This window comes from Rhopilema esculentum, chromosome 19 (assembly GCF_057945365.1).
Source record: "Rhopilema esculentum isolate cy_ngs chromosome 19, ASM5794536v1, whole genome shotgun sequence".
Lineage (NCBI taxonomy): Eukaryota > Metazoa > Cnidaria > Scyphozoa > Rhizostomeae > Rhizostomatidae > Rhopilema > Rhopilema esculentum.
Genome location: NC_142833.1, coordinates 4,168,055 through 4,191,395, shown reverse-complemented (window position 1 = coordinate 4,191,395; position 23,341 = coordinate 4,168,055). Strand labels below are relative to the sequence as shown.

Genomic DNA, 23,341 nt, shown 5'->3' with positions numbered 1-23,341 from the left:
TAACGGCTAACAGGAATTTATTGTTGGAAAATTTTAATGTTTGATTCAAAATAAACAGAGGAACTTTAAAAGGTGGCCCCAAATTATATCTTAAAACAGCATCACAAGTGAAGAAGAATTGAACGAAATGCTATGATAAAGATATTCACGCTGGATTCAAAATGAACATTACAGCATTAAGAATGGCCTTAGAAAATATTGATAAGCGCCCTATAAGTCGACGAGGGCTAAGATTGTATGATTGAAAAACTTAAAAATTTGATTCTGACTAAATAGGAGAAATTATAGGATTAACCCATGAAAATTTTGTCCTTCAAGGAAAATGGATTTGCTGTATTGGTCGCTTAATAAGACCATATTCAAATGATTTTTGGCTTAATTTGATGAAATTACACTAAAAACCGGTTGCTTACTGCTAGACCCCTGCCACTAACGGCGAATTTCTACCTCATTTCGTGGTTTTGTGCTGAAAGGAAGCTGGATTGTTACGGTAGATTGTGCCTGCATCATTTTCGGAATTGTAAATTAATCATTCTAGAAACCATTTTAAATGACTTTCTGCTTATTTGGGTGAAATTACACTAAAAACAGGTTGCTAAAAGGAGTCGTTAGACCCGCCGCGAACGTGTTTCTATTGCTAATTGATAATCTTAATAGTCGAGGAACTACTCATTGGGTTGATTCCATTTCTATGGTTGATTCTATTAGGAATTTCGCAAGTATCGGTATCTGGAGCCAGCAAGTAATTAAGTTTGGGTTTACTTTTCTAAAAGGATTTACTGAATTACAATCAAGGTAATAAAGCATTATCTTCCTACAGAAAAGAAGCTCTTATCTCAATAGGGTTGTTGCTGTGAGGAAAAAATACTTTGTCGTCGAGCAATTATTTCCTGCTCTTGCCAATAGTATATGCTACTCACAGTAGGCGTGACTATGGATTGGATTAATTATGTTTGTCTTTTGTCATGTTTAGAATGTGCTTGCCTGCTTGCCGTATGATATTACACTTTTTGCTTGCATTCCTTATTAAATTGAAAGAATGTAAGAGGGCATTGTTTTGTTATTCTGATTTTCAGGATAGATTCAATTTTAATTTTATTTGTCAGAGGAGTAAACAGATAAGTAAAGTTGGGAAGTCTTACCATGAAATTTTATGGAAAATTAAAACAGGAGACTTAGGGGGTAACCCATTAAAATATCTAAACGAGGAACACGAATAGACCTGGGCTTGCAAAGTTTTGAAGCAACTTTCAATTAACGGAAGACTAGCTCCCCTACGAAGCCCGCTACGCGGGCTTGCCAGTGACCCTACGGTAGAGTACATATATTAGCCTCGGAAAAGACAAGAATTCTGTCGAAGCCCCCTATGAGTATGCAGATTAGCCTCGGAAAAGACAAGAGGTGTATCAACCTCGATTTGAAAAAAATTGGCTCCGCACAGGTCACGTGATAAAAAATTACTCGCACTCCTGTGACTATCGCTAGGAAGGGGGGAGCCTCTACCCCTTCTCTATCTCAGGCGACCCCCTGACTAGCGATAGTCACAGGAGTGCGAGTAATTTTTTATCACGTGACCTGTGCGGAGCCAATTTTTTTCAAATCGAGGTTGATACACCTCTTGTCTTTTCCGAGGCTAATCTGCATACTCATAGGGGGCTTCGACAGAATTCTTGTCTTTTCCGAGGCTAATATATGTACTCTACCGTAGGGTCACTGGCAAGCCCGCGTAGCGGGCTTCGTAGGGGAGTCTAACTAATACTAATGTGCGACTATGCAAATCAACTCTAATCTCCTCAAACAAAAGCCCCACACAATGCACGAGCGGATCCCTCCATCAAAACCACCGAGCGCTTCAAAAGGTTACGAGCCAAAACCGCTTTGCCGATTTTCAAAATTCTTTTTTCCACTTCGTCCTGGATCCTCAAACTACTGCGTAGGGGGTTTCTTTTTTTCGTTTTTCCTCCCTTTTTTATAGATATTTGTACCTTTTCTCCCGGGTTCGTTCCAAAATCGCTCCGATCCTCTCCATCACGATTAGTGCTCTCCGAGCTCTTTGTCCCATTGTCCCGTTTCTAAAGGTTCTTTCTCTCTCTTTTCTCTTGGTCTCTTCAAAAGATTTCAAAACTTCTTCCTCCAGCAATCGTTCCATTTCAAAGGATGCTTTTCAAATGTGCTCATAATTTTTTGGTGATTTAGAATTGGATGATAATAAATCTACGTGCACTGCTGGTTGGCATTCCTTTTCGAACTCGAAGCGGTTGTCGACGGTCGTGTTCTACAGTGCTACAGTGCTACAGTGCTACAGTCCTACAGTGCTACAGGTGAGTCTCGCTAGCTTTTTATTATAAACTTTCTCGCTAGCTATTTTCCTTTCCTTTTTATCGATCGATCGATTAAAACCCCGTTTGTTATTATTTCGTTTGCAAGAGCCGTGTATTTCGTGCTTTAATGATCTTCCTTTTCTTCGTTTTAGTAGCTACGTACGTACGGTACACCCGCTGCTGCCTGTTTTTTTGGTTCTGCGGTGGCTGCTGGCTGTTCTTCTTCTTCACTAGCATCAGAATCGATGGCATGTGAATACAGGTAAGCGCTGTTGTTCTTACGTGTTTTCGAAATTTATTATTTGACATGATTTTCTGCTCATTTGGATAAAATTGCACTAAAAACCGGCGGCTAGACCCCCGCCGCGAACGAAAAATTTTTACCTCTGCTCGTGGTTTTGTGCTAAAAGGAAACTGGATTGGCTTTATTGCAATCAGAGTATGAAGAATTGTGGTAGATTATTCCTGCTGTTTATTCTTGATGCAAGAAAATTTGATTTTCATAGGAAACCCGTTGTAATGCGAATTTTGTAATCCCGCCAGCCCCCAACTTTTTATGCCTAACGAGAATCCTTTGCAGCAACTTTTCCTAACCGCCTTCCTTTTTTGTAGATAAACGATCGGATTCGCTGACTTTTTGGTTCAACAAGTGAGTATTTTTCTATTAAAATTTCACTTTTTGTGAGATTTTCCCAATGAGAATGAGATGGGATTTGCCTGCCTCTTGAGTGACAATTATTTCTAGCTTTTTGAGAGCATTTTGGGAATTGTAAATTAATCATTCTGGAAACCATTTCAAATGACTTTATGCTTAATTTGATGAAATTACACTAAAAATCGGTTGCTGAAAGGAGTCGCTAGACCCGCCACGAACGTGTTTCTCTTAATGTTTTACCTATTCGTAGCTTTGTCCTTCAAGGAAAATGGATTTGCTGTATTGCTCGCTTAACAAGAACGATTTCAAATGATTTTATGCTTAATTTGATGAAATTACACTAAAAACCGGTTGCTTAATGCTAGACCCCCGCCGCGAATGGCGAATTTCTACCTCATTTCGTGGTTTTGTACTGAAAGAAAGCTGGATTGTTACGGTAGATTGTGCCTGCATCATTTTCGGAATTGTAAATTAATCATTCTAGAAACCATTTCAAATGACTTTATGCTTATTTGGGTGAAATTACACTAAAAATCGGTTGCTGAAAGGAGTCGCTAGACCCGCCACGAACGCCTTTCTCTTAATGTTTTACCTCTTCGCAGTTTTGTAATTCAAGGAAAATGGATTTGCTGTATTGCTCGCTTAACAAGAACGATTTCAAATGATTTTATGCTTAATTTGATGAAATTACACTAAAAACCGGTTGCTTAATGCTAGACCCCCGCCGCGAATGGCGAATTTCTACCTCATTTCGTGGTTTTGTACTGAAAGAAAGCTGGATTGTTACGGTAGATTGTGCCTGCATCATTTTCGGAATTGTAAATTAATCGTTCTAGAAACCATTTCAAATGACTTTATGCTTAATTTGATGAAATTACACTAAAAACTGGTTGCTTACTGCTAGACCCCCGCCGCGAACGGCGAATTTCCACCTTTTTTCGTGGTTTTGTACTAAAAGAAAGCTGGATTGTTACGGTAGATTGTGCCTGCATCATTTTCGGAATTGTAAATAAATCATTCTAGAAACCATTTCAAATGACTTTATGCTTATTTGGGTGAAATTACACTAAAAACCGGTTGCTGAAAGGAGTCGCTAGACCCGCCACGAACGCCTTTCTCTTAATGTTTTACCTCTTCGCAGTTTTGTAATTCAAGGAAAATGGATTTGCTGTATTGCTCGCTTAACAAGAACGATTTCAAATGATTTTATGCTTAATTTGATGAAATTACACTAAAAACCGGTTGCTTAATGCTAGACCCCCGCCGCGAATGGCGAATTTCTACCTCATTTCGTGGTTTTGTACTGAAAGAAAGCTGGATTGTTACGGTAGATTGTGCCTGCATCATTTTCGGAATTGTAAATTAATCGTTCTAGAAACCATTTCAAATGACTTTATGCTTAATTTGATGAAATTACACTAAAAACTGGTTGCTTACTGCTAGACCCCCGCCGCGAACGGCGAATTTCCACCTTTTTTCGTGGTTTTGTACTAAAAGAAAGCTGGATTGTTACGGTAGATTGTGCCTGCATCATTTTCGGAATTGTAAATAAATCATTCTAGAAACCATTTCAAATGACTTTATGCTTATTTGGGTGAAATTACACTAAAAACCGGTTGCTGAAAGGAGTCGCTAGACCCGCCACGAACGTGTTTCTCTGAATTTTTTACCTCTTGCGTACATTTCTGCTTAAAAGAATATGGATTGGCTGTATATCGATTTCTTTGAAACGTGCTTTCTTTAACCATGGAGTAACATCTTCATTATCCTTTTTGTTCTTCATTTAGATCAAAGATCGTTTCAAGCAATAATTATGACGCAGAAGTGATTCTCGGATCTTCGAAACGAAATTTATGGCATTTATGCTGGCGTTAAATCGAACAAAGAAACATGAAAAAACTTGATTGTGGAGAAAAGGACTAAAGTTATTTAGATTAGCTGTTGTCCGTAAATTGTATTTTGTTAATTTGTTGTTAGAGTAAGATTATTTTCTGATGCACGAAACTTGGCTTTTATCTATCTTTCCATTTCCTAAATGCTTTGTTCCTGCAGTGTTTCAAAAGCTAATTGTGACGGAGATGTGATATGTGGACCTCAAATGTATAGAACTGCATAATAACTCTATAACTCTTTGGAGTTTAAAAGAGGAGTCATTAATTCCTTTATGAATCAACATAATTATTTGGGAATTTTGATTCTTAAGAAATTTTTAGATGGTATATATCTAAACGAGTACCATGGACCAATAACGGCTAGCAGGAATTTATTGTTCGAAAACTTTAATGTTTAATTCAAAATAAACAGAGGAACTTTAAAGGTGGCCCCAAATTATATCTTAAAACAGCATCACAAGTGAACAAGAATTGAACGAAATGCTATGATAAAGATATTCACGTTGGATTCAAAATGAACATTACAGCTTTAAGAATGGCCTTAGAAAATATTTATAAGCGCCCTATAAGTCGACGAGGGCTAAGAGTCTATGATTGGAAAACTTAAAAATTTGATTCTGACTAAATAGGAGAAATTATAGGATTAACCCATGAAATTTTGTCCTTTAAGGAAAATGGATTTGTTGTATTCGTCGCTTAACAAGACCATATTCAAATGATTTTATGCTTAATTTGATGAAATTACACTAAAAACCGGTTGCTTACTGCTAGACCCCTGCCGCTAACGGTGAATTTTTGCCTCTTTTCGTGGTTTTGTGCTGAAAGGAAGCTGGATTGTTACTGTAGATTGTGCCTGCATCATTTTCGGAATTGTAAATGAATCATTCTAGAAACCATTTTAAATGACTTCCTGCTTATTTGGGTGAAATTACACTAAAAACCGGTTGCTAAAAGAAGTCGTTAGACCTGCCGCGAACGTGTTTCTATTGCTAATTGATAATCTTAATAATCGAGGAACTACTCATTGGGTTGATTCCATTTCTATGGTTGATTCTATTAGGAATTTCGCAAGTATCGGTATCTGGAGCCAGCAAGTAATTAAGTTTGGGTTTACTTTTCTAAAAGAATTTACTGAAATACAATCAGGGTAATAAAGCATTATCTTCCTACACGAAAGAAGCTCTTATCTCAATTGGGTTGTTGCTGCAAGTAAATAATACTTTGTCCTCGAGCAATTATTTCCTGCTCTTGCCAATAGTATATGCTACTCACAGTAGGCGTGACTATGGATTGGATTAATTATGTTTTTCTTTTGTCATGTTTAGAATGTGCTTGCCTGCTTGCTGTATGATATTACACTTTTTGCTTGCATTCCTTATTAAATTGGAAGAATGTAGGAGGGCATTGTTTTTTTATTCTCATTTTCAGGATAGATTCAATTTTAATTTTATTTGTCAGAGGAGTAAACAGATAAGTAAAGTTGGGAAGTCTTACCATGAAATTTTATGGAAAATTAAAACACGAGACTTAGGGGGTAACCCATCAAAATATCTAAACGAGGAACATGAATAGACCTGGGCTGCAAATGTTTTGAAGCAACTTTCAATTAACGGAAGACTAGCTCCCCTACGAAGCCCGCTACGCGGGCTTGCCAGTGACCCTACGGTCGAGTACATAGATTAGCCTCGGAAAAGACAAGAATTTTCTTAAAACCCCCTGTGAATGATAGTAAAATTAGCCTCGGCAAAGACAAGAATTCTGTCGAAGCCCCCTATGAGCATGCAGATTAGCCTCGGAAAAGACAAGAGGTGTATCAACCTCGATTTGAAAAAAATTGGCTCCGCATAGGTCACGTGATAAAAAAATTACTCGCACTCCTGTGACTATCGCTAGGAAGGGGGGAGCCTCTACCCCTTCTCTATTTCAGGCGACCCCCTGACTAGCGATAGTCACAGGAGTGCGAGTAATTTTTTTATCACGTGACCTATGCGGAGCCAATTTTTTTCAAATCGAGGTTGATACACCTCTTGTCTTTTCCGAGGCTAATCTGCATGCTCATAGGGGGCTTCGACAGAATTCTTGTCTTTGCCGAGGCTAATTTTACTATCATTCACAGGGGGTTTTAAGAAAATTCTTGTCTTTTCCGAGGCTAATCTATGTACTCGACCGTAGGGTCACTGGCAAGCCCGCGTAGCGGGCTTCGTAGGGGAGCTTCTCAATATACTAAAATCCTACTATGCAAATTAGCTTCGAAACAACGAATGTGCTACTATGCAAATGAGGGGCACGGAAATCTGCACACGGTCTGACCCACTCGACGCCTCTTCGAACGAGATCGGTTTCGAGGCCTCCTCGAAACGTCCCGCTTTTTCCTCCGTTCGATCCCGTCCGTCGACGTGAGTCTGCAGCTGGCCTTCGATTTTCGATTCGGTCCCGTCTTCCTGCCTGAAAATCCTCGAAACAAACTTTTTCTAGGCGGAAGTTGCTTTGCTTGCGGACCTGATTGCCTCTCCGGAGAAAAGGTTACGTCGGGTCGTTAAGCGTGTTAGGCTTTGTCAGCGAGGTCGTTAACCGCCACCTCTTTGTGCGGAGAAGCAATTAAGTGCGGGATCCTCGAGTTTCTGCGAGCTTCGATTTCCTTTGCAAGAAAACCTTGCTGCGTCACAGCTCGGTTCTCCCTTCTGGATGGAAGTTTTGATTCGAGGTTTTTTTGGAATCGAAACAGCTCGCTTGCGACACCTTTCTCCCAAAAGCTCGAGACCGTGCGAGCAAAAGTTATGATTGTCATGATTATCTCATCATTGTTGCTTAAACTACTAGGCACTCTCATGATTATCATGGTCTTTTGGCGATGCGTTCCGATGACGTAGCGATTTGCATTGTTGCAGGGACAGTTTTTTTCCCGGTAACTGAAAAATTCCCTTTTATGGGGGATCGATTGATAAATGACCGTGCAATTTGTGTCAGAACAGTCTCAACTGGATAAAAGCATGATAAATTGTCGCAAAGATCATTTTCCAGCCAGGTGCATTTTAGAGCACACGGTTGGAAAGAAAGGTTTGGAAAAAGAAGTCGACATGTTTCTCACAATGGACCCTTGATTTTGGACGCAATTTTCAGTGTGAGTATTGTTTATTCTTTTCGCTTATGTTTCTGCACCTTGCCTTGCCATTTTTCTAACAAAACGCCCTGCCCCTGCCGCGAAATATTTAATAGTCGCCCCTTTATTGAATACTATGTTTCTTCTGTTGCTCTTTTATTAGCTACAACATTGAATTTACCGTCTGTTCTTCTGCTGTTTTTGCAGGACAGTGTCGAGAACACGATTTGAATACCTTTTCTAAATTGAATATTCATCAGGTTAGTGCGTTTGTTTTCGGGGTTATTTTCATCCCTTTTCGTTTATCTACGTTTCAAGATAGAGGTATTTTATATTTTATTATTTATCAATTTGTGCAACGAATTCTCAGCGAATTGTAACGCCTAGATTCAGGAAATTCAAACTTTATAGGACAGTTTTGCCTGACGAGTTGCGAACGACGATCAAGCTACGCCCCCTTTGTGATGTGACCCCATTGTCTGCAAGGTCGTTATTGGGGAAACTTTTTGTGAGTGCGGGTTCTTAACGATCATTAGTGACGCACCGATTAGGAACCTTGATCTTCGATGTGGGCATTTGATTTTGGTAAACTTGCTGCGTCACAGTTTTCATTTCGGTTATTCTTGGATTTTTTGCAGGACATTCCCGTGGCAGATTGACCAAAGTATTGTAAAAGATATTCTCATCCAGCTTCATCACACGGTAAGCGATTTTTGATATCAAAGATCTCTTCGTGTTTTACTTCGTTTATACTCAAATTTTGTTTGCCGTTTCTTAGATAAATATGCTGAATGAATTCTAAACGAAATGCCAAGTGTTCATTTAGGAAAATTAAATTTTTCAATAAAGTTTTTCATGTGTTGCGAAAGCCGGTGAAGTTACGTCCCCCTAATCCCTTCGCGATTGATTGATTGCATTCGCGATTTTGTTTTCGGGGTTATTTTAAGGCCCTTTTGTTTATCTACGTTTCAAGATAAAGGTATTTTATTATTTATCAATTTGTGCAACGAATTCTCAGCGAATTGTAACGACTAGATTCAGGAAATTCAAACTTTATAGGACAGTTTTGCCTGACGAGTTGCGAACGACGATCAAGCTACGCCCCCTTTGTGATGTGACCCCATTGTCTGCAAGGTCGTTATTGGGGAAACTTTTAGTGAGTGCGGGTCGTTAACGATCATTAGTGACGCATCGATTAGGAATCTTGATCTTCGATGTCGACATTTGATTTTGGTAAACTTGCTGCGTCACAGTTTTCATTTCGGTTATTCTTGGATTTTTTGCAGGACATTCCCGTGGCAGATTGACCAAAGTATTGTAAACATATTCTCACCCAGCTTCATCACACGGTAAGCGATTTTTGATATAGAAGATCTCTTGGTGTTTTACTTTGTTTATACTCAAATTTTGTTTCGCGTTTCTTTATATAAATACGTTGAATGAATTCTTAACGAAAAGCCAAGTGTTTATTTAGAAGCCAAGTGTTTATTTAGAAAAATTAAATTATTGCGAATTTTTGCTGCCCCTTTTTGTTTAAATATTCATGCTGCACCCTTAGTGACAAGATTTAGTAGAGTTTTTGTAAACTTCATGTTGCCCTCATCGTGGTATAGAAATTTAATAACTTTTTCAATACATTTTTCCGTCTATTGCAAATGCCGGTGAAGTTACGCCTCCCCTAACCCCTCACAGTTGATTGATTACTTTTGCGATATTTTCATGGATTGGAAGCTGCCCCTTTTTGTCAAAATAATCATTCTGCTCCTTTTTTGTACGTGTTTTTATACCACTTTTAGACCAATTTTACAACTGCTAAGCAATTTTTCCAGCCATTTCCATTTCGACATGGAAACATGCTTTAATGAATTGTTTCTACGCGTACACTAGCGCTGAAATTTGATAACCATTATTCCTCTTTTTTTCAGGGCATTTGTGAGATATTTTGACACCACGATTTGAATGAAAGACATTTTTTCTTTGGCCTTTGTTTCGTTGTAATTTGATTGATTTAGAGGATCTTTATATGTTTATTGTAAAGTTGAAGGATAATTCAAGATTTTGCATCCTGCTCTCAAATAGTTTCAGCGATTGATAGGACCCCTATTTCATAGATTTTCATACCCTACTTCCAATTGTTTTTTTTACGAGGATGTTTATGAAACACACGGTTCTCTCATTGTACTTTTACAGAGTTTGCCCCCTATGCGTTATAAACATCTATTAGATTTTGCTTTAAATGTGCTATTTAACTTTGGAGGATCCTCAACTCTAGCCATTTATTGTTAGCAATCTTGCAATTGGTTTTTTACGAGGATGTTGGTGAAATACACGCCTCCCTCATTGTGATATATTTGAGGGTTTGCCTCATATATTTTGAAAACATCAGATTTTAGATTTTGCTTTAGTTATGGATTTTGTTTTGAGGATTCTCAACTCTAGGGTTGGCTCACCAATAGTAACTATTAATTGTTGTTGTTTTCAAAATTAGCAAACATTTTGATAATTATTATGATGATGAAGTAAATATTTGTTTTTCTGCTAGAAATCTGCCATTGAACACAAGTTAGGATAGTTGATAATCAGTCAAGATTTATAGCATGATAAAAAGTCCTCAAAAATGAAACATTAGTGGAAGTGCTCAAAAATGAAACATTTGTGGAACTATATATATTCTCTTTCGGCAATATTTTAGACACAGGTATTAAGTAAAATTGATATAAAGATTAATTTATCTTCAAATTTGGTCGGGGTGGAGAGGAAATAGATAAATGACTTTGCTGGATGCCTCTTCGTGAAAATATCGAAATTTGAGCTTCTCCATATAAAATGGAGGTCGGGGGCAACCAAAAACAAGTCTATTGCTTTACCAAATTTGAAGGCCTCATCCATTGGTATTAAAAGGTCAAAACGAGGCGGAAACGCCCGAGCTGATATTAACACACCACCTAGCAACAATGAAATCACGTGATTTGAATCAGAAAGGAAGATTCTGTTAAAAGTAGCTAGATATATGTGAACTGTACCAAAAATAGCGTTAACATGATTTTAATCTCGAAAAATCATCTGACCTATAGACAATTAATTGACAAGGTCTTAGAAGTACATTTAAAACGAACACCACCAACCTCTCCAACAGTTGAATGGTTTCCAAATTGCTTTTATTTGGCAAATAAATTAATTAATTGATAGACCTACTTATAATGCCTACAGTAACAAGGTTCCCACATTAAACGCAATAATTAGGCTAGGCTGACCAGCGTCGCAATTTAAGATGCCTGGGTATTGTCAGAAACTGTAGTATGAAAGAACCATTTCCATAACATCAAACCTACTGTGCACGTGAAGAACGTTGAAGCTACCAATAAACATCGTTTAATTGCCTAAAAATAAACTACAGAATGTTTGAAGCACACGGAAACAGCAAAATCACACCTTTGATAATCTACTGAGTTATTGATTTAAACTTTAACTGCTCTCTCACGCTTTTCCTTCACCAATTTAGCAACCACCTTCACTCTAATAACAAATTATGTAAAAAATCCTTCCCTAATACTGCAATTTTTCAATATTTTGCAATTTTTCCTTTCGCCTCACAATACATATATACTGCTGTCTTCTGAGACCCATTTCAAGTTTCTCTCAAAATGGCAAACGAGCAGGCCCCAATGGTGACTGCTCAATACTCATTCGATTTAGTCCATGTTCCATAAAAAATATGTCATAAGTTCCCACACTTTATCTAAATAGACTACAATCCACTGAAAAGTTTCTACTGAATGTTATTGTAAATAGACTACAATCCTCCATAAAGTGTTTACTTAATGCTATTGATATTTATTATTATGGAATGGAAGTAAACTAGCCTTTCTTGGCGACCCCGCCAAAGCGGGGTCTTGCAAGGCCCACCTGGCCTGAGTTTCCATTCTTGACGACCCCGCCAAAGCGGGGTCTGGGTGGCCCGCCGGCCCGCGACAGCCCGAGCCAGTGGACCGCCGGCCCGCGGCACGCCCAGCCAGTGGACCGCCGGCCCGCGGCACGCCCAGCCAGTGGACCGCCGGCCCGTGACATGCCCAGCCAGTGGACCGCCGGCCCGCGAAACACCGAGCAAGTGACCCGCAAGCCCCCGCCCAACCCTAGGTGCAAATTAGCAAAGAACGAACTAACGCCATCCCCAACACACAAAACCCCCTCACACAAAACCCCAACACACACGACCCCAACACACACGACCCCAACACACACGACCCCAACACACACGACCCCAACACACACGACGTGCCCCCCGCAGAGGCGTGGCTCCCGCACAAAAGAGGCTCACGCCAAAAAGAGGCTGTACCTGCTCCCCCGCAGAGGCTGCAAGAACCACGCCCTCTCCCATCACAAAATTCTTCCTCAAAAAAAAGTGCAAAAAACACTCGCACTCCTGCAGAATTCAGCGAAAAAATCACTCGCGCTCCTACGCGATTTTTACTCGCACGACTGTCACAGGCGCTAGAGGGCGGGGACCTTTTTTTTCGCCTCTCCTCCCCGCCCTCTAGCGCCTGTGACAGGAGTGCGAGTAAAAATCGCGTAGGAGCGCGAGTGATTTTTTCGCTGAATTCTGCAGGAGTGCGAGTGTTTTTTGCACTTTTTTTTGAGGAAGAATTTTGTGATGGGAGAGGGCGTGGTTCTTGCAGCCTCTGCGGGGGAGCAGGTACAGCCTCTTTTTGGCGTGAGCCTCTTTTGTGCGGGAGCCACGCCTCTGCGGGGGGCACGTCGTGTGTGTTGGGGTCGTGTGTGTTGGGGTCGTGTGTGTTGGGGTCGTGTGTGTTGGGGTCGTGTGTGTTGGGGTTTTGTGTGAGGGGGTTTTGTGTGTTGGGGATGGCGTTAGTTCGTTCTTTGCTAATTTGCACCTAGGGTTGGGCGGGGGCTTGCGGGTCACTTGCTCGGTGTTTCGCGGGCCGGCGGTCCACTGGCTGGGCATGTCACGGGCCGGCGGTCCACTGGCTGGGCGTGCCGCGGGCCGGCGGTCCACTGGTCTCAATGTACTAAAATGCTACTATGCAAATAAGGGGCAAGCAACGGTGATCACGGTCGCAGCTACTTCGCCCCTGTTCGTGTGAGATCGGTTTAAAGGCGCCCTGCCAACGTCCCGCTCTTTTCTCCACTCGACCCCGTCCGTCGGTGGGAGTCTGGGATTTTGCTTCTTTTCTCCCTCTGTCTTGGTTTTCCTGGTCGAAAATCCTCAAAACAAACTTTTTTTCGGCGGAAGTTGCCTTGCTTGCGGACCTGATTGCCTCTCCAGAGAAAAGGTTACATCGGGTCGTTAAGCGTGTTAGGCTTTGTCAGCGAGGTCGTTAACCGCCACCTCTTTGTGCGGAGGGCAATTATCTCCGCAGAGTCGCTCTGCCAAGTCTCTGCTAATCACCGTCGATTTTTTTGGCACGAAAACGGTGCTGCGTCACGGCTCGCTTCTCCCTTCTGGATGGAAGTTTCGATTCGAAGTTTTGGGAATCAAAACCGTTCGAATGCGACACCTTTCTCCCAAAAACTCGAGACCGTACGAGCAAAAGTTATGATTGTCATGATTTTGCCCTGTACTGTAATGTACAGTACACCACTGTACGAATCCTTTGTGTTGGGGCTCTGGCTCGACCGTGATTGGTCGAAAGTTTGATCGTTATAAGTACTAAGAATGCGATCTCATTGTTTGAACTAGACGCTCATGCTTATCATGCTCGAATTTAGCTGTACTACTTTTTACATCACGTGTCCGTTCTCTTTGCCATCTTTGTTAAAATAAATAAATGTCAAACCCTCGAAAAACTTCTTCCTGATTTTTTATAAGGGGCGTTGGATTTAAATTAAAATCACACAGAAAACGAAAAATTAAGCTAACCAAATCCTGTCCGAGTGGGGGTACGGGCCCCGCCATCCCCCATCATTGCAACAAAGAATTGACCGCTCAATAAAATCAACAAGAATTTCCTATCCACATGCACTTCACTGAGCATTCCAAACATACGATTGAAGTTAACACGGACGTAAAAATGCCGAAATTTTCGAAAATGAAACTTTACAAGAAAGTTTGTTTTGCTTGCGGACGATTCAGGATGTTTCCCTTCCTAATCAAACTATAGCATTGATGCGAGATCATTAAGTGGCAACCTGATTGTCAGTGCGGATCGTTAGCGATCATTAACCTTTCCTTCTGCAAAGCTCCGCGGTGAAAAACCAACTTTTTCGATTTGCTAAACTTGCTGCGTCATAGCTTGCCCCGCCGTTGTTTTACGCAGTATAAGTCGGTTGACAGCATTTTTATGATGGAAAAAACTTTCTTAGTCGTTTCGAAAACAAATTGGAAGCTTATCTTTACAATTTCATTTTGTTTGATTGCGAAGGATGCAGGACCTTTCCCTTCTTGATCAAACTATACAAATGAGGCGCGATCATTAAGCGTCAACCTGATTGTCAGTGCGGGTCGTTAGCGATACTTAGGTACCCATTAACCATTCTTTCTTGAAAGAACCACTGTGGAAAGACAACTTTTCTGATTTGCTAAACTTGCTGCGTCATAGCTTGCCCCGGCGTTGTTTTAGGCATAAAAAATGACTAGACTTCATTTTCATGAAGCAAAAATTGCCTTTAGTCATTTCGAAAACAAACTGAAAGCTTATCTTTAAAAAAATTTCTCCGTGACATTGGATGATGATTATGTTTACTTTGATACGTAAGGGCTATTCCTTCTATTCACGGTCGCTTTTGAGAAGAAGGGCGATATCCACTCATAGAAAGGCCCTTTATTCAAGCCAAAGGGGCCATAAGCTTGGTGGCCCTCCTATGACTGCCCCGTATGCAGTGCAATTATCATAGACCAGTTTGGAATGGCTTCGAAATTGCTTTTTTGCCAAGTTGATTAATTAGTCTTGCTTAACTCACGTACCAATAATCCGTACAGTAACGTGGCTCCAACATTAAAGAGGATCATTTAGCCATGCGGACAACACTCTCGAGTTAAATCGTCCACTATCGACTGCAATGTGAAGGCAAGCTATAGAACAGCGGGGCAAATCACTTCGGCCCCACTGGCTTATAATCTACACTTATTGGCAGTTTTAAGAGCATTTTACGTTAGAAAGGATATACCATCAAAAAAGTGCCACTTGAATTCGAAATTCCATTCCAATTGAACTTTTTCAACGAAAATAAACCCCAATCATGCGAATTTATTTACCTTTGAAGAAATAGTAAGGGGTTATAGAAATTTTATCCTTTAATCATCAAATCGTCATTTACCAAAAGTTGCGTGGTGAGAGGTTTCAAAACCAACCCTTTTTTTTAAAATGCCCTCCGATATTTTTCACCTGATGCCAAACGAGGACCCCGAAACATGAAATTAGCGCCCTTACGAAAAATTACTACTGTTAATCCAATTAAGGCGCGGTTAAAACTTATGAGGCGGAAATATAAAATTTTGTCTTCTCGAATAGGGAATTGCCATTGAGTGACATTTTCTAAACTAGCCACCAATTTCCAAAACTACTTCAAAGGGCCCTTCCAAAGAAGCATAATGGGGACCTGACTAATCGAAATTCTGCCTCCTATATTATTAAATTCGAAGTTACTAAAGCATATATCTTAAAGTTTTATTAAACAATAAGGGATTCGCAAAATTACCAACAATAAAGAACCCTGATAATCACTGATCCAATTAAAATTAAAAAAGCTTTTATAAAGATAAAGAATTATTTTTTAATTCAGCATAAAACAAAGAAATATTGCGGATATTCCCTACATTTAAAAAAGGACAAACCGTGGTATTCTCAGTAATAAACCACCCTCTCTAAAAAGTCTCTCAAAATTTATGGGCACTTGGCAAACGACAAAGCAATCCTTCACATCGACTCGCACTTCGTTAAATTAGCTCCAGATATCTGGGCACTTGGCACAGACAAAGCCGTTACATTTATTATTGCTAATTATACATGAGGGAATAATGCTACTCAGGCCCTTGCAGTGCATGACATCAGGTCCAGATATCTGGGCACTTGGCACATACACAGCCATTATATCTATTATTGCTAATTATACATGAGGAAACAATGCTACTCAGTCCCTTGCAGTGAATGACCTTAGGTCCAGATATCTGGGCACTTGGCACAGACAAAGCCGTTACATTTATTATTGCTAATTATACATGAGGGAACAATGCTACGCAGGTCCTTGCAGTGAATGACATTAGGTCTAGATATCTGGGCTCTTGGCACATACACAGCCATTATATCTATTATTGCTAATTATACATGAGGGAACAATGCTACTCAGGCCCTTGCAGTGCATGACATCAGGTCCAGATATCTGGGCACTTGGCACATACACAGCCATTATATCTATTATTGCTAATTATACATGAGGGAACAATGCTACTCAGGCCCTTGCAGTACATGACATCAGGTCCAGATATCTGGGCACTTGGCACATACACAGCCATTATATCTATTATTGCTAATTATACATGAGGAAACAATGCTACTCAGTCCCTTGCAGTGAATGACCTTAGGTCCAGATATCTGGGCACTTGGCACAGACAAAGCCGTTATATTTATTATTGCTAATTATACATGAGGGAACAATGCTACCCAGGTCCTTGCAGTGAATGACATTAGGTCTAGATATCTGGGCTTTTCGCACATACACAGCCATTATATCTATTATTGCTAATTATACATGAGGGAACAATGCTACTCAGGCCCTTGCAGTGCATGACATCAGGTCCAGATATCTGGGCTCTTGGCTCACAAGAGACATGTCAATCATATTTGCTGATAAACAACGTCTCCATTACAGTTATTTGACAAATTAATTTATTCATTGAGGCTTGGAGGATTCACCTACATTTATAGTCAGTACAGTAACAAGGCTCCCACATTAAACCAAATAATTTGGCTACGCTGACGAACCATAGGAATTTAGATGGATTTCATATATCCATTATCGAGTAGATTTCTTAGGCTAAGGCTTAGATGCATCAAATAACACCTGCGCCGTGCATACGGTCCACATGAAACTCCAATTTTTTTATATTTAAAGCAATGACTGCATTAGACCTTACTCATACTTTTGAATCAAAAGGGTCAAAGGCCTTTTTTTGATACGATTTTTTAAACTAACCAGAAACAACAAACAATACTGCCCAGACCCTTCCAGCGAAAGAGTTCTAATTCTTAATTACAATTTATCACATAAAATATGTCACAACTTCCATCACTTTATGGAAATATATTATAATCCTCCTAAAAGAGTTTATTTAATGTCATTGTTATTTATTATTATAAAATAGAAATAAACTAGCCTTTCTTAGCGACCCCGCCAAAGCGGGGTCTTGCTTGGGTGGACCGCCGGCCCGCGACACACCGAGCCACTGGACCGCCGCCCCGCGGCACGCCGAGCCAGTGGACCGCCCCCCGCAACACACCGAGCCAGTGACCCGCAAGCCCTCCCCAACCCGAGCTGCAAATTAGCAAAGAACGAACTAACGCCATCCCAAACACACAAAACCCCCCTCGCACAAAACCCCAACACACACGACCTGCCCCCCGCTGAGGCGTGCCCCCAACAGAGGCGTGGCTGCCGCCCAAAAGAGGCTCCCACCAAAAAGAGGCTGTGGCGTGCTCCCCCGCAGAGGCTGAGAGAACCACGCCCTCTGCCATCACAAAATTTTCCCTCAAAAAAATGTGCAAAAAACACTCGCGCTCCTACGCGATTTTTACTCGCACGACTGTCACTGGCGCTAGAGGGCGGGGAGCCTCCTCCTCCCCGTTTTCTGCTCCCCGCCCTCTAGCGCCAGTGACAGTCGTGCGAGTAAAAATCGCGTAGGAGCGCGAGTGTTTTTTGCACATTTTTTTGAGGGAAAATTTTGTGATGGCAGAGGGCGTGGTTCTCTCAGCCTCTGCGGGGGAGCACGCCACAGCCTCTTTTTGGTGGGAGCCTCTTTTGGGCGGCAGCCACGCCTCTGTTGGGGGCACGCCTCAGCGGGGGGCAGGTCGTGTGTGTTGGGGTTTTGTGCGAGGGGGGTTTTGTGTGTTTGGGATGGCGTTAGTTCGTTCTTTGCTAATTTGCAGCTCGGGTTGGGGAGGGCTTGCGGGTCACTGGCTCGGTGTGTTGCGGGGGGCGGTCCACTGGCTCGGCGTGCCGCGGGGCGGCGGTCCAGTGGCTCGGTGTGTCGCGGGCCGGCGGTCCACCCAATCTCAATATACTAAAATCCTACTATGCAAATTAGCTTCGAAACAACGAATGTGCTACTATGCAAATGAGGGGCACGGAAATCTGCACACGGTCTCACCCACTCGACGCCTCTTCGAACGAGATCGGTTTCGAGGCCTCCTCGAGACGTCCCGCTTTTTCCTCCATTCGATCCCGTCCGTCGACGTGAGTCTGCAGCTGGCCTTCGATTTTCGATTTGGTCCCGTCTTCCTGCCTGAAAATCCTCGAAACAAACTTTTTTTGGGCGGAAGTTTCTTTGCTTGCGGATCTGATTGCCTCTCCGGAGAAAAGGTTAGGTCGGGTCGTTAAGCGTGTTAGGCTTTGTCAGCGAGGTCGTTAAACGCCACCTCTTTGTGCGGAGAAGCAATTAAGTGCGGGATCCTCAAGTCTCTGCGAGCTTCGATTTCCTTTGCAAGAAAACCTTGCTGCGTCACAGCTCGGTTCTCCCTTCTGGATGGAAGTTTCGATTCGAGGTTTTTTTGGAATCGAAACAGCTCGCTTGCGACACCTTTCTCCCAAAAGCTCGAGACCGTACGAGCAAAAGTTATGATTGTCATGATTATCTCATTGTTGTTGCTTAAACTACTAGGCACTCACATGGTTATCATGGTCTTTTGGCGATGCGTTCCGATGACGTAGCGATTTGCATTGTTGCAGGGACAGTTTTTTTCCCGGTAACTGAAAAATTCCCTTTTATGGAGGATTGATTGATAAATTACTGTGCAATTTGTGTCAGAACAGTCTCAACTGGATAAAAGCATGATAAATTGTCGCAAAGATCATTTTCCAGCCAGGTGCATTTTAGAGCACACGGTTGGAAAGAAAGGTTTGGAAAAAGAAGTCGACATGTTTCTCACAATGGACCCTTGATTTTGGACGCAATTTTCACTGTGAGTATTGTTTATTCTTTTCGCTTATGTTTCTGTACCTTGCCCTGCCATTTTTCTAACAAAACGCCCTGCCCCTACCGCGAAATATTTAATAGTCGCCCCTTTATTGAATACTATGTTTCTTCTGTTGCTCTTTTATTAGCTACAACATTGAATTTACCGTCTGTTCTTCTGCTGTTTTTGCAGGACAGTGTCGAGAACACGATTTGAATACCTTTTCTAAATTGAATATTCATCAGGTTAGTGCGTTTGTTTTCGGGGTTATTTTCATCCCTTTTCGTTTATCTACGTTTCAAGATAGAGGTATTTTATATTTTATTATTTATCAATTTGTGCAACGAATTCTCAGCGAATTGTAACGCCTAGATTCAGGAAATTCAAACTTTATAGGACAGTTTTGCCTGACGAGTTGCGAACGACGATCAAGCTACGCCCCCTTTGTGATGTGACCCCATTGTCTGCAAGGTCGTTATTGGGGAAACTTTTTGTGAGTGCGGGTTCTTAACGATCATTAGTGACGCACCGATTAGGAACCTTGATCTTCGATGTGGACATTTGATTTTGGTAAACTTGCTGCGTCACAGTTTTCATTTCGGTTATTCTTGGATTTTTGCAGGACATACCCGTGGCAGATTGACCAAAGTATTGTAAAAGATATTCTCATCCAGCTTCATCACACGGTAAGCGATTTTTGATATCAAAGATCTCTTCGTGTTTTACTTCGTTTATACTCAAATTTTGTTTGCCGTTTCTTAGATAAATATGCTGAATGAATTCTAAACGAAATGCCAAGTGTTCATTTAGGAAAATTAAATTTTTCAATAAAGTTTTTCATGTGTTGCGAAAGCCGGTGAAGTTACGTCCCCCTAATCCCTTCGCGATTGATTGATTGCATTCGCGATTTTGTTTTCGGGGTTATTTTAAGGCCCTTTTGTTTATCTACGTTTCAAGATAAAGGTATTTTATTATTTATCAATTTGTGCAACGAATTCTCAGCGAATTGTAACGACTAGATTCAGGAAATTCAAACTTTATAGGACAGTTTTGCCTGACGAGTTGCGAACGACGATCAAGCTACGCCCCCTTTGTGATGTGACCCCATTGTCTGCAAGGTCGTTATTGGGGAAACTTTTAGTGAGTGCGGGTCGTTAACGATCACTAGTGACGCATCGATTAGGAATCTTGATCTTCGATGTCGACATTTGATTTTGGTAAACTTGCTGCGTCACAGTTTTCATTTCGGTTATTCTTGGATTTTTTGCAGGACATTCCCGTGGCAGATTGACCAAAGTATTGTAAACATATTCTCACCCAGCTTCATCACACGGTAAGCGATTTTTGATATAGAAGATCTCTTGGTGTTTTACTTTGTTTATACTCAAATTTTGTTTCGCGTTTCTTTATATAAATACGTTGAATGAATCCTTAACGAAAAGCCAAGTGTTTATTTAGAAAAATTAAATTTTTCAATGCAGTTTTTTGTCTGTTGCGAATGCCGGTGAAATTACGCCTCCTCCTAACCCTTGCGATTGATTGATTGCTTTCGCGATATTTTCTAAGAATTTTTGCTGCCCCTTTTTGTTTAAATATTCATGCTACACCCTTAGTGACAAGATTTAGTAGAGTTTTTGTAAACTTCATGTTGCCCTCATCGTGGTATAGAAATTTAATAACTTTTTCAATACATTTTTCCATCTATTGCAAATGCCGGTGAAGTTACGCCTCCCCTAACCCCTCACAGTTGATTGATTGCTTTTGCGATATTTTCATGGATTGGAAGCTGCCCCTTTTTGTCAAAATAATCATTCTGCTCCTTTTTTGTACGTGTTTTTCTACCGCTTTTAGACCAATTTTATTTTACAACTGCTAAGCAATTTTTCCAGCCATTTCCATTTCGACATGGAAACATGCTTTAATGAATTGTTTCTACGCGTACACTAGCGCTGAAATTTAATAGCCATTATTCCTCTTTTTTTCAGGGCATTTGCGAGACGTTTTGACACCACGATTTGAATGAAAGACATTTCTTCTTTGGCCTTTGTTTCGTTATAATTTGATTGATTTAGAGGATCTTTGTATGTTTATTGTAAAGTTGAAGGATAATTCAAGATTTTGCATCCTGCTCTCAAATAGTTTCAGCGATTGATAGGACCCCTATTTCATATATTTTCATACCCTACTTCCAATTGGATTTTTACGAGGATGTTTATGAAACACACGGTTCCCTCATTGTACTTTTACAGAGTTTGCCCCCTATGCGTTATAAACATCTATTAGATTTTGCTTTAAATGTGCTATTTAACTTTGGAGGATCCTCAACTCTAGCCATTTATTGTTACCAATCTTGCAATTGGTTTTTTACGAGGATGTTGGTGAAATACACGCCTCCCTCATTGTGATATATTTGAGGGTTTGCCTCATATATTTTGAAAACATCAGATTTTAGATTTTGCTTTAGTTATGGATTTTGTTTTGAGGATTCTCAACTCTAGGGTTGGCTCACCAATAGTAACTATTAATTGTTGTTGTTTTCAAAATTAGCAAACATTTTGATAATTATTATGATGATGAAGTAGATATTTGTTTTTCTGCTAGAAATCTGCCATTGAACACAAATTAGGATAGTTGATAATCAGTCAAGTTTTATAGCATGATAAAAAGTCCTCAAAAATGAAACATTAGTGGAACTATATATATTCTCTTTCGGCAATATTTTAGACACAGGTATTAAGTAACATTCATATAAAGATTAATTTATTTTCAAATTTGGTCGGGGTGAAGAGGAAATAGATAAATGACTTTGCTGGATGCCTCTTCGTGAAAATATCGAAATTTGAGCTTCTCCACATAAAATGGAGGTCCGGGGCAACCAAAAAACAAGTCTATTGCTTTACCAAATTTGAAGGCCTCATGCATTGGTATTAAAATGTCAAAATGAGGCGGAAACGCCCGAGCCGATATTAACACACCACCTAGCAACAATGAAATCACGTGATTTGAATCAGAAAGGAAGATTCTGTTAAAAGTAGCTAGATATATGTGAACTGTACCAAAAATAGCGTTATCATGATTATAAAAATCTCGAAAAATCATCTGACCTATAGACAATTAATTGACAAGGTCATAGTAGTACATTTAAAACGAACACCACCAACCTCTCCAACAGTTGAATGGTTACCAAATTGCTTTTATTTGGCAAATAAATTAATTAATTGAGTCCTGGATGATAGACCTACTTATAATACGTACAGTAACAAGGTTCCCACATTAAACGCAATAATTAGGCTAGGCTAACCAGGCTCGCAATTTAAGATGCCTGGGTATTGTCAGAAATTGTAATATGAAAGAACCATTTCCACAACATCAAACCTACTGTGCACGTGAAGAACGTTGAAGCTACCAATAAATATCGTTTAATTGCCTAAAAATAAACTACAGAATGTTTGAAGCACACGGAAACAGCAAAATCACACCTTTGTTAATCTACTGAGTTATTGATTTAAACTTTAACTGCTCTCTCACGCTTTTCCTTCACCAATGTAGCAACCACCTTCACTCTAATAACAAATTATGTAAAAAATCCTTCCCTAATACTGCAATTTTTCAATAATGTCCTTTCGCCTCACAAAACATATATTCTCCTGTCTTCTGAGACTCATTTCAAGTTTCTCTCAAAATGGCAAACGAGCAGGCCCCAATGGTGACTGCTCAATACTCATTCGATTTAGTCCATGTTCCATAAAAAATATGTCAAAAGTTCCCACACTTTATCTAAATAGACTACAATCCACTGAAAAGTTTCTACTGAATGTTATTGTAAATAGACTACAATCCTCCATAAAGTGTTTACTTAATGCTATTGATATTTATTATTATGAAATGGAAGTAAACTAGCCTTTCTTGGCGACCCCGCCAAAGCGGGGTCTTGCAAGGCCCACCTGGCCTGAGTTTCCATTCTTGACGACCCCGCCAAAGCGGGGTCTGGGTGGCCCGCCGGCCCGCGACAGCCCGAGCCAGTGGACCGCCAGCCCGCGGCACGCCCAGCCAGTGGACCGCCGGCCCGCGGCACGCCCAGCCAGTGGACCGCCGACCCGCGACACGCCCAGCCAGTGGACCGCCGGCCCCCGACATGCCCAGCCAGTGGACCGCCGGCCCGCGACACACCGAGCAAGTGACCCGCAAGCCCACGCCCAACCCTAGGAGCAAATTAGCAAAGAACGAACTAACGCCATCCCCAACAC

General features: G+C 40.8%; 3 long non-coding RNA genes across 4 annotated transcripts in view; all 3 read left to right on the top strand.

Annotated features, from left to right (window-relative positions):
- LOC148957925 (uncharacterized) overlaps positions 1-23,341 on the top strand; it is a 50,675-nt gene that overhangs the window by 2,786 nt on the left and 24,548 nt on the right. The window lies entirely within an intron of this gene.
- LOC148957926 (uncharacterized) lies at positions 1,768-6,556 on the top strand. Its single transcript, XR_016144902.1, has 4 exons — positions 1,768-2,321; positions 2,474-2,583; positions 2,934-2,970; positions 4,764-6,556. It is a non-coding gene; the product is annotated as an uncharacterized LOC148957926 (long non-coding RNA).
- On the top strand, positions 7,556-21,722 carry LOC135693067 (uncharacterized). 2 transcript variants are annotated; one of them, XR_016144900.1, is made up of 6 exons: positions 7,556-7,989; positions 8,176-8,228; positions 8,607-8,670; positions 19,717-19,780; positions 20,365-20,427; positions 21,080-21,722. It is a non-coding gene; the product is annotated as an uncharacterized LOC135693067 (long non-coding RNA). The 2 variants fall into 2 exon arrangements; XR_016144899.1 differs by lacking the exons at positions 7,556-7,989; positions 8,176-8,228; positions 8,607-8,670 and adding exons at positions 18,926-19,100; positions 19,287-19,339 and having other exon boundaries at positions 21,080-21,716.